Below are 10370 nucleotides of genomic sequence, written 5' to 3' on the forward strand. Positions count from 1 at the left end.
ATGCATGTGCCGTGGAGGTGTGCTGCACCTATCAGCCCGTCATCTAAGTTTTAAGCCCTGAGTGCATTAGGTATTTGTCCGAATGCCCTCCCTTTGCCCCCCACCCCTGAACAGGCCCTGGTGTGGGATGTTCCCCTCTCTGTGCCCATGTGCTCTCATTGTTCTCCGACTTATAAGTGAGAACATGTGGTGTTTGGTTTTCTGTTCCTGTGTTAGTTTGCTGAGAATGATGGCTTCCCTCTTTCTATGGCTCTCATTCTTTTTTATGGCTGCATGGTATTCCATGGTTTTTGCTTTTGTGTCTAAGGAATCTTCCCCTGCCTGGTCGTGAAGTTACCTTACCCTCTCTATTATCGTTGAAGGGACGTACTGCTTTGCTTATCTCTTTAGGGTTATAATCTACCTGAATTTCACTTCTATATATGGTGTGAGCAGCAGTTCAAACTCTCTTGTATTTATTCCAGCAGCATTTGTGTCAGGCCCCCTTTCCCGCGCCTTCATGGTGTCACCCTTGTCATGATTCAGCCTATGTTTGCTGGGCTCTGCCCCGGGCGTCTGCTTCTCCACCCTACTTTCTGTTGGGCTGTTCTTGCTTCACACCACACTCTCCAAATGACTGAAGCTTTAGAGTAAGTCTTGACTTCTAGCGGAGAAATCAAACCACCTGCTCTTATTCAAGAGTGTCTTAAGGTTGCCACAAAGGCAACAAGCCAAAATAAAATTCAGTCAGAATGTTCGTTGGGAATGCATCGACTCTGCAATCGCAGCTGAATTTTTGCAGAAGTAACGTCTTCAAATACAGTTCAAAAATGCGTAACTATGTCTCCCCATTTACCATCTTTCCCATTCATGTTTTATAATCTGTGCAGAGATCTTGTGCATATTTTGTTTGACTTCTTCCTATGTTTTTTTGGTATTTTTAGAAACTTTATCTTTTTTAAATGTCTTTCAAAATGGATCGTACTGCTTAGAAAAATATCAATTTAATTTATATTGACTTTGTATTCAACAACCTTGCTAAACTTCCATGTTAATTCTAATAGTATAATTGTATTATTTGTTATTTTCTATGTAAGCAATTATGTCATCTGGAAATAATGTCAGTTTTATTTCTTTCTTTTCAATTCTTACAGATTTTATTTATTTTTTTGACTTCTTGCTCTGGCCTGACCCTCTGCTACCTTGACTACAACTGTGCATGGCGACTTTCCCTTTTTTGCCTCCAGCTTCAAAAATAAATCTTTAACATTCTTTTTCATTTTTAGATGCTTCCTATAGGTTTCTCTTCCCTCATTTTTTTTTTCTTTTCACTGTTGTTGAGCTTAAGAAAGTTTTCTTGCCGGGCATGGTGGCTCGTGCCTGTAATCCAAGCAGTTGGGAGGCCAAGGTGGGCAGATTATCTAGGGTTGGGCGTTCGAGACCAGCCTGACCCACATGGAGAAACCCTGTCTCTACTAAAAATACAAAGTGAGCCAGGCATGGTGGCGGGTCCGGTAATCCCACCTACTTGGGAGGCTGAGGCAGAAGAATAACTTGAACCCAGGAGGCAGGCGGAGGTTGTGGTGTTGTGGTGAGCCAGGATCGCGCCACTGCTCTCCAGTCTGGGCAACAGGGTGAAACTCCTTTTCCTTCTACCTTGAGTTTGTTAACAATTATTTTTTTGTTTTTGCTTTTGTGACACTGTCGAGAGGACCCTCTGATTTTTCTCCTTTAATTCTTGAAATATCACAACTTTCATTTATTGGGAGGTGCTTATACGTTCAAAATTGTTATATCTACAGTGATTTGAGCCTTTTTAGTAATATCAAGTGAATCTCTGTGTCTTTGGGACTGTTTTTCTACAGTTTTTTTCAAATAGCAATTGTGCTACACCTTTATTTTGCTTAATGTTTTATGTGATTTCTGGCTTCTTACATTTTCTTCCTTTAAACTTTCTGTGTCCTTTTGTTTTAGATGTGTGTCTTGTAAATGCCGTGTAGCAGAGTGCCGTTATTTCATCCACTCTGAAAACTAATTGCCTCATAAGTGAAGCACTTGACTTCACGTAACATAACGAATGTATTTGGGGTTAGCTACGACCTCACATAAGTGTCCCACCTGCTGTAGGTTCCTTTCTATTCATTTCTTGTTTTATTTCCTATGACTTTGATCCTTTCAATTTTATCCTCTGGGTTGAAAGCTATATGGCTTTTTACTATTGTTTTGTTAGACATCTTAAAAATTGTGGCATGCATTTTGGATCCAGAAATGTCTCATATTAATGAGTATTTTACCCTCTTTTCTAGTAAAAGAAATAACTCAGAACGTTTGAATGTCATTGACCCTTCTCTCTTCATGTACTTAGATTTTCATGTATTTAAATACTCTATTTTAAATACCTCAACATATTATTAGTGTCCGTGTTCATTTCTTCCTTCATCTCCAACTTCCCTGTTAGATAATTTTTTAAACTTGCTAATGAAGGTGGACAATTTTTCATTTGCTTTCCTGTGCAACTTCTCATGTGCTTATTTTCCAGAACACATAAACAGTCAATTCAGTGTGTCCTTTGCCCATTTCCTAGATGCTAACGTTGCTTTGTTTTTTATTATTGAGCTCGAGAGTCCTTTATATACTCTGGATATTAATTTTAGGTCATATATGTGGTTTGCAAAAGTTTTCTCCAAGTTTTGAGCTCAACTTTTCATCCTCTTAACTATCTCAGAGCAAAAGATTTTAATTTTGAGGCGGTCCAATTTGTCAATATTTCATTTTAGGAGTCTTGCTTTGAGTGTCGGGTCTCAGGTCTCCTTGCCTATCCTTAGATCCTAAAGATTTTCTCCTGTGTTCCTAGCACATTTTATTTTATTTTATTATTAATTTTTTTTGAGATGGAGTCTTGCTCTTGTTGCCCAGGCTGGAGTGCAGTGGCACAATCTCAGCTCACTGCAGCCTCTGCCTCCCGGGTTCAAGCGATTCTCATGCCTCAGTCACAGGCACCCACCACCACGTCCAGCTAATTTTTGTAGTTTTAGTAGCGACAGGGTTTCACCATGTTGCCCAGGCTGGTCTTGAACTCCTGACCTCAGGCAATCCACCTGCCTTGGCCTCCCAAAGTGCTGGGGTTACAGGTATGAGCCACCACTACCAGCCCCGAGCACATTTCAAAAGAATGAAGTATTGCTAAATTAGAGTTACAAATGATTAACATTTCTGTTAAATATAATTTTAATACCAAAAATAGTCTTGAAATTTAAAAAGTCCTGCATCATTCTTCTACAGCGTGGACTACAGTAAGGTGCACGTTGGTGACATGGCTGAATGTCTTCCCTCTATCCTGCCAGGATGACGGTGGGAATCAGTGCAGACAGTCAAAAGTGTGGATGGGAATTGCCTTTTGACCATAAGACTGGGCTGGAGACCCATCAGCCCTCCGCATCCTGTGCCGAGCCCCCCCATCAGACTCAGGTGACTGCGGACCCGAGCAAGCTCTTTCTCCTACCCATATGGATCATAAGAGGTGAAGACACTTGCTGGCCAGGACATCTCCTGAGCCCTGGAAAGCATCAGCCCCCGTTCACGTGTCCGAACGCCTCCTCTGTGCCTCGTACGGCTGACCTTTCTAAAGCACTGACCACAAGACGTCCACGGCAGCCTTCATCTCATGCGTGCTATAGATGTGGAACCTGGTACACAGATGGGAGCACAACCCCCCCCCCGAGCTGCAGAGGGAGGAATAGACGTGAGATCCCACGCCAGCTCTGGCAGGACCAGGGAGGAGTGGGTGTGTGTTGGCAGTCAGGGCACCCAGCCACCCAGAACCTGAAACTCACATGTACAGTCACCCGACGGCGATGCAGAAACACACCTGAGATGATCCCGTGACCATCGCCACATGGTCCATGCAGTAGGAGAAGGTTGGGCTCAGGACAGAGGTTGGGGTGTATGAGCCATGGTGGGCAGTGTGTGCCTTGTGTCCCGGAGCAAACAGGGCTCCCTGTCATTAGCTATTCAATGAAAGGCCTAATGGACAGTGTTTATAAAAATCCCCCTGATATTGTTGACAGGGTATGGTGGCTCATGCCTGTAATCCCAGCGCTTTAGAGGCTGAGGTGGGCGGGTCACCTGAGGTCGGGAGTTCAAGACCAGCCTGACCAACATGGAGAAACCTTGTCTCTACTAAAAATACAAAAATTAGCTGGGCGTGGTGGTGCATGCTTGTAACCCCAGCTACTTGGGAGGCTGAGGCAGGAGAATCGCTTGAACTCAGGAGGCGGAGGTTGTGGTGAGCCGACATCACGCCATTGCACTCCAGCCTGGGCAACAAGAGCGAAACTGTCTCCAAAAAAAAAACCTCCCGCCTGACGTGGTCACCTTTCAGAAACACACTCTTTTATTAAGGAATTAGCAGCAAAGCGAGGTGTAGGGCGTGGTGGTATTTGGGCAGATTCTCAGGACGCTGTCGTGGGCAGACAGGACGTCCCTAGTCCGAGTTGACCCCAAGTCGGAGCAGATCGGAGCCTTGCTCAGCAGTGCGTGTTCTGCGGGCTTGGGCAGCCGGCCTCTTTCCTCTCTGTTCCCCTGGGGTCCTCACATCCTCCTGGTCCCAGAGGTAGGTGGCACTGGTGTCTCTGTGGCCTGCCACTCACAGCCTGGGTCTATGGATGTCCTGTCTGCACATGGCAGGGTCCTGGTCATCTCCCCAAATACCGCCATGCCCCAGAACCTGCTTTGCTGCTAATTCCTTAATAAAAGAGTACATTTATGAAAGTTGACAGCATCGGGGGGGATTTTTAAATGCTGAACATTAGGCCTTTCACGGGGAATAGCTAACGACAGCCAGGCTCAGCGGAACAGAGATTTCATCTAATATCAGTTTCGGGAAAGTCAATTGCAGGGTTATTGCTGCAGATTAAATTAACCGTATTTGGAGGTCACCTCCTGTGGCTAGATTGAGACAGATACACAGCAGCGAAAGCTATCAACAAGGTATGAATTTCACTCCACAAACAAAGATATTATGCCCCGCCCCTGAATACTTTAAAAGATAAGGTTTTTCTTTATCAGCCCTGTCTCCCAGGGTTCACGGGGACATTGAAGGACAAAACTTCCTTCCTCGTTTTCCTTTCTCAGTGAAGCAGACTGGAATGGTTTTGGAGGGAGCAAGTGAAGGGTTAGTGGCCATGCCCAGTCTTCCCGTGAGTCTGAAGTGGCACTTGAAAGAAACACTCAGTGAGGCCCCCACCGGACCACACATTAGAGCTCCCAGGGCCGGGTCCCACGTGGTCCCAGGGAAGAGGATCACACCTGGGGTGAAGCCAAGTGGCCCCCAGAAAACATCTTCCCACGACCTAACTGGGAACCCGGAGTGTGAGCTGGTTTGGACTTTGCAGATGTGAGTCGGGAGGTCAGGATGAGGAGAGCAGCCTGATTCGCCCCATGGGGCCTGAATCCAAGGCCACGTGTCCTCATGGGAGCGTAGAGGGGTCAGACACACACGGGAGAGGGCCGAGTGACCATGAGAGCAGGGCGAGGGGTGGCTCCACAAGCCAAGGGCCCTGGAGGACACCGAGAGCCGAAAGCAGCAGGAAGGACCCCCCACCCCACAGCACCCTTGGAGGGAGCGGCCGTGGGCACTGTGGTTTCTGAATCCGGCCTCTGCGCGGGAGATGAACTGCGTGGTTTCAGACGCCAGTTTGTGGTGCTGTGTGGTGGTGACCCTAGAAAACACACGGGGCCATGCTAAAATGCAGGCAAGGCCTGGGAATCAGCATTTTATCAAAGTCCCCACACAGGCCCTGCACACTTTCCCCCTTCCCTCCTTGGCTGACCTTTGCCTCCTAACCCCGTCACCCCTCGGGAGGGTCTGTGCCTTCCCTAAGGCCTGGGGACCTCCCGCCTGGCCAGCAGGACCTTCCTGGCCGGGGCCTCTCCGGCACGGCTCCCCAGAGAGGCCCGGTCTGGGGCCTGCTGTCCACTCAAGGAGCTGGGCAGGCCCCACGGCCACGCCGTCTGCTGGGCTGAGCTGCAGCTCTGTGAGGCTGGGCTGCCCTGCAGGACTGACTCCCAACTCGGCGCTGGCTGAACCTTGAGGCTGGTGCTGGCATCAGATCCCGGAGCGGGCAGAGGAGAAAAGGCTCTGATGGGAGCCCTGGGTTTTGTTTCAAATGTGCAGCTTTCCTTTCCCCCTCCCACACCCACTTCCCCTCCCCTTCCCCCCCCCCCCCCCCCCCCATTCTTCTCCTCCTTCCCCTCTTCCACCCTCTCCTCCTCCATCTCTTCCTTCCCCTGGTCCACCCTCTCCCCCTCCTCCCTCTTTTCTTTACTCCTCCTCCTCCTCCTCTTCCTCCCCGCTCGGTGCCCTGTCTCAGTGGTCCTGCTGTCTCCCGCATAGCTCATTCTGGAAGCATCTTCGGGAGGCTGCTAGCTCCCCAGCTGTGAGCAGTGATTAATAGGCCCATCCCGGGGCAGGCAGCCCTGACACGGCTTCGAGACGGAGCTCATTTAGGGCAATTGGAAGCAGAGACTAATCACTTTGATTAAGCTTCAATTTAGTTGATGGCAGCATAAAAACAAATATTAGGAGAGAAACCCAGCAAGGCAGGGGCCTCGGGCCGCGAGCCAGGAGCTGGGCCAGGTGGTCAGGCTGTGCCCTTGGCTCTCAGGTGCTCTGGACCTGCCTGCCCGCCCAGGTGGGGGGCATTTGCCTTTCCACACCCACCTTCTCTCCTCCCCAGTGCTTTCCTCTCCAGGTGGGTGTCTAATCCCAGGGACTGCGGCTAGGGTGGGCCGGGGCTCTGCAGAGCGCTGGGCGGGGTCTTCAGGGAAGTGGAATGGGTGCCTGGCCGGGGTCCAGGCCACTTCCAAACTAGGTCCAGACCTTCCAAACTAGGGCACGTTTGGAAGGACCCCATCTCTCTCTCTCGGTCCTGGGGACATTTGGTGGCTCTTGCCAAAAGTTCCACCCAGCGCCCCGTGTGTGCTCCGCTCCCACTTTGGGGGTGTGGAGCTGGGGCTCCTGAGACTTCCATCTCTGGAACGTTTTTCCCAGCGAGTCCTCTTCCCTGCCGCCTCCTCGTCCCAGGGATGGCGCCCGGAGAGCTGTGTGTGCAGCTCCGCTCAGTCCTCAGCCACGCGGGGGTGATGGGACACTCACCCAGCCCAGCCTGTCCTGCTGCCCATGCTGGAAATTTGGGTTTAAAACAGGGAGACTGCAAGTGTGGTCTGTGTGGGGCTGGAGTGTCTGCACAAACTCAAGGTCTCCAGGCAGCCTTAGCTGGACGGAGGGTCGGAGGGGCCACAGAGATGGATTCGTGGTTGTTGCAGCTGCATTTCACAAGATCCTCCAGAAAGAACTAAGCTAAGGAAAGAATGAGCCAGCCAGCAGGGGTGGTGAGAACAGAGACAGTGTGCAGCAGTTAGGACACCGCAGGGTTTCAAGAGGCCGCCTCCGGGCCAAGATCGGCCAAGGCCGGTGACAGCGCGGCCCCACAGAGGGACCCATCTAGGGTCGGCCCCTCAGGAGGCTGATTGACAACTGCTGTGAATTAACTCAGAGCAAAGATGCATCCAGGCATGGCAGCCGGGACCTCTTCTGCTGTGGACACAGTGGCCCAGGAAGGGAGAGAGACTAGACTGGGGATGTGGACCTCTCATAGTGACCCCCTAACTGGAGCAAAAGACCTGCAGTCAAATCCATGGAAAACGGACGTGGTCACCGTGGCAGCAGACACAGGTTCTCTCCTTCTCTCTCTCTTTCTGTCTCTCTCCATCTTCCTCCCTAGCTCACGTGTCTGTACGCCTGAGCCTGCTGCCATTGCCGACTGCCATCAGAACGTCTGCACAGCTGTGTCCCTCCTCCTCAACATCTGCACCAAGGTAAGCACCGCCGGAGCGGCCTCACACACAGCTGGAGGGAGGAGGCAGAACTGCTTCCTCTGTCTTTAAGGAGGGCAATTTCTCAAGCTCTATAAAAAGCCTTTAAATGGGCATGATGTGACCTAGAAATTTCATTTCTAGGATTTTGTCCTAAAAAATATATAAAGATATATGCAAAGAATTAGCTATAAATATGCCCATCTCTGCCTTGTTTGAAATAGTAAAACCTTGCAAGCAAACAACATTTTCAATATTTGACCATCTTTTAAATCTGTTAAGGGGCTATCTGTAACATAAATCCACTGTGGCCACTAAGGGTCATTTTCACAATAATGGACACAAGACTGTCAATTAAAAAAGGGATGATTTCTTCGGTGTGGTAATGGTGACAGAAAATCACATTTACAATGGAGAGACCCTGGGAGCAGGGGCTCACACCTGTCTCAGAACTCTGGGAGGCCTAGGCGTGTAGATCACCTGAGGTCAGGAGTTCACGACCAGCCTGACCAACATGGTAAAACCCTGTCTCTCCTAAAAATACAAAAATTAGCCAGGTTTGGTGGAGCGTGCCTGTAGTCCCAGCTACTCAGGAGGCTGAGGCAGGAGAATCGCTTGAACCCGGGAGGCGGATGTTGCAGTGAGCTGAGATCGCACCACTGCACTCCAGCCTGGGCGACAGAGTTAGACTCCATCTCAAAAAAAAATAATTAAAATCAAAAATTAGAATGGAGGGAGATGGTGCATTCACAGGAGAGCTGTGTGGTGGGATATTATGCAGTCATGAACGGGAATGGAGCCTGACACAGCTGTGAGGTAGGTGAGCCTCCAAACATGGTGCTGAGGGAGAGGCCTGTACCAACGGTAGCAACCTGGGTGACCCCATTCATACAAAAGCTCCGGAACAGGTCAATCCAGAGAGGCACGTATCCGCAGCTGCCTATGCATGGGGTACTGGCGCTGAGGTTTCCTTTTGGAGTGGTGCAAATGTTTCAGAAATAGAGCTAGCAACCAAGTGCCCCTGCTGCCAGCTGCCACACGCTGCACTTCAACACGATGGATTTCCACCCTGCCTGCAGCATCTGTGATCTGCCTCCTCCTGGATGGTGGGACCCCTGGTGTCACCCCTGTGTGCTCTGGGAGCTGTGCGGGACCCTGCCTGCTGGTTGGAGCTTTGCATGACTATTAATTGCCTTGCTCATGGTCAGGCCCCCACTCAGGGCCAGGCCAGCACCGCCGCCCATCTGGGCATCGTGTGGATGCCTGGTTTTGTTTTCTGACTCGGAGCGCACAGAGGCATTCCCGGCCATCACCGCCATCAGGCCCGCCAAGCCACGCGGAGGTGCATGCTCCTGGGGGTGGGTGCTGACCCTCAGGTGGGAGAGCAGAGGCTGCACGGCAGGTTATGTGCTCTCCCCTGTGACCTGGGCAGACACCTGCACACCCGCCCTGCCTGCGGGCGCTGAGCACTCCCAGATCTGTGGCCGTGCCAGCCATGTTTGTGATCCAGGCCCAGCTCCCCTGGCATGCCCGGTCTCAAACCAGAGGCCTAGCCCTGTCCCAGATGGTGGGGTGCTGCCCTGGAGTTTCCCATCAATACGGGGTGACGACACCAGCGCTGAGCGCCCCTGAGCAACCCCCCCGAGCAGTCTGTCCTCTTGCTGTTTCAGCGACTCAGAGCCCTGTTCACGATGCCCAGGCACCTGCCAGCTTCATCGCTGGAGTGAAACCAGGGGCGACGGGGCTGCATAAAAGATGGCAGTGGGGCCACGCTGAGGTCACCTCATGCTTCTTCTCCAGGTCGCTGTGACTGAACTCACTGAGCCGCCCTGGGGCCACTGCAGTTGGAACATCCTCTGCAGAATGCAGGGGTAGGAGGTGCCCTGCTGTGCGTCTGGGGCAGCAGCTCGGGGGGCAAGTGGGGTTTTGTCAGAGCCTCCCGCTGGGTTGGGGGTCAGTAATCCCTGGGATTTTGGGAGGAAATCCTGTTTCTGGAGGAAAATGGCAGCTCCTCTGGGGAAGCTTGTTTGAGCCTTGGGGCAGGCTAGGACACATGTACATTCACATATGCACATGCAGGTGTGCACAGGCACACACATGTCCCCCACACGTGCACACACATGCACACCCATGTGTGTCCTCACACATAAATGCATACACATGTGACTTCACACACATGCACATGTGTGCACACTCACAGGTGTCCTCGCACTATAGACATGCATGCAAGCACACGAGTCCTCACACATATGCACACGCATGCACACCCACACATGTCCTCACACAGATGCACATACATACACACATGCACATGTGTACACACACAGGTGTCCTCACACTATGGACATGCATGCAAGCGCACGGGTCCTCACACATATGTCCTCACACACACATAAACATGCATGTGTCCTCACACACATGCACATGTGTGCACACTCACATGTGCCCTCACACTATGGACATGCATGTGCACAGGAGTCCTCACACATGCACACATGTGCACACTCACACGTGTT

At 50.9% G+C, this 10370-nt stretch overlaps 1 protein-coding gene across 2 annotated transcripts in view; it reads left to right on the forward strand.

The window, feature by feature from the left end:
* TAFA5 (TAFA chemokine like family member 5) overlaps window positions 1–10370 on the forward strand; it is a 280241-nt gene that overhangs the window by 268688 nt on the left and 1183 nt on the right. The gene's annotated exons all lie outside the window — the stretch shown is intronic.

Source organism: Sapajus apella, unplaced genomic scaffold (genome assembly GCF_009761245.1).
Source record: "Sapajus apella isolate SASKATOON/1434 unplaced genomic scaffold, GSC_monkey_1.0 scaffold156, whole genome shotgun sequence".
In the NCBI taxonomy this organism is placed as follows: Eukaryota; Metazoa; Chordata; class Mammalia; order Primates; family Cebidae; genus Sapajus; species Sapajus apella.